The 931-nt window shown below is 26.6% G+C and overlaps 1 non-coding gene across 1 annotated transcript; it reads right to left on the bottom strand.

Annotated features, from left to right (window-relative positions):
- Nucleotides 1-414: 414 nt before the first annotated feature.
- LOC114228513 (U4 spliceosomal RNA) lies at nt 415-551 on the bottom strand. Its single transcript, XR_008556877.1, has one exon. It is a non-coding gene; the product is annotated as a U4 spliceosomal RNA (small nuclear RNA).
- Nucleotides 552-931: the final 380 nt, after the last annotated feature.

A 931-nucleotide genomic window follows, 5' to 3' on the forward strand; every position in this document is an offset into this window, starting at 1 on the left:
CCAGTTTCATTTAAGAAACCAGGGAGAAACATTTTAATTACCATCCTCTATGATATATACTGTTACAAACTGAAACTGCACAAAAATAATTTTCTTTGTTCCCTATGATGTGTTAAAATATACCTAGATATTACTTCATGGTCATTAATAATTTGTCCAGGCAGTACTCATTATATTACATTGAACACACTTCACCCCAGACTCTGACAGGAGGAAGATTTTCATATACATTTTACTAATTTTCTTTCATCTCTGACACTTCTATTATAGAGAAAGGGCAAATAGCAATATTAAAATATTTTCTCTAATTAATTCCCTTTTAATGTGCATGAATTTCGTGCACCAGGCTACTAATATATATATATATATATAGATACATATATATATATTTTACACATGTTATATATATAAATGCATATATATATATATACATATATATATATATATATGTATATATATATATATTACACGTTATATATATAGTTTTCAATTAGCAATAATCGCGCCTCGGATACACCTCATTGGCTACGATACTGCCACTGCGCAAAACTTGCACGTTATATATATAAATGCATATGTATTTATTTATAATATATAAAACAGTTATGCATGTATAACATTTAAGCAAAACATACCTTTTTAAAATTTGTATTCTTTTTCTACCCTAATGCTAAGAGGTAAATACTTAATCAACTACAAAAAAATGTAATAAAATTTTAAAATAAACAAATATATTTTAGACTATATATTATAATAGGTAATTGATTTTGATTATTTGAATTTTCCACATACTTAATTCAGCTCTTTGTATCATATGTACAACATCTATTCATTTGCCTCAAGTCCCTGTCACAGTACTCTGGATAACAAAAACTTTTATCGTATCTCTGAACCAATGCAGTGTTCTCTTCTCTTTCACTAATATACTGTA

The sequence above is a fragment of the Eptesicus fuscus genome, chromosome 8, assembly GCF_027574615.1.
Source record: "Eptesicus fuscus isolate TK198812 chromosome 8, DD_ASM_mEF_20220401, whole genome shotgun sequence".
NCBI lineage: Eukaryota > Metazoa > Chordata > Mammalia > Chiroptera > Vespertilionidae > Eptesicus > Eptesicus fuscus.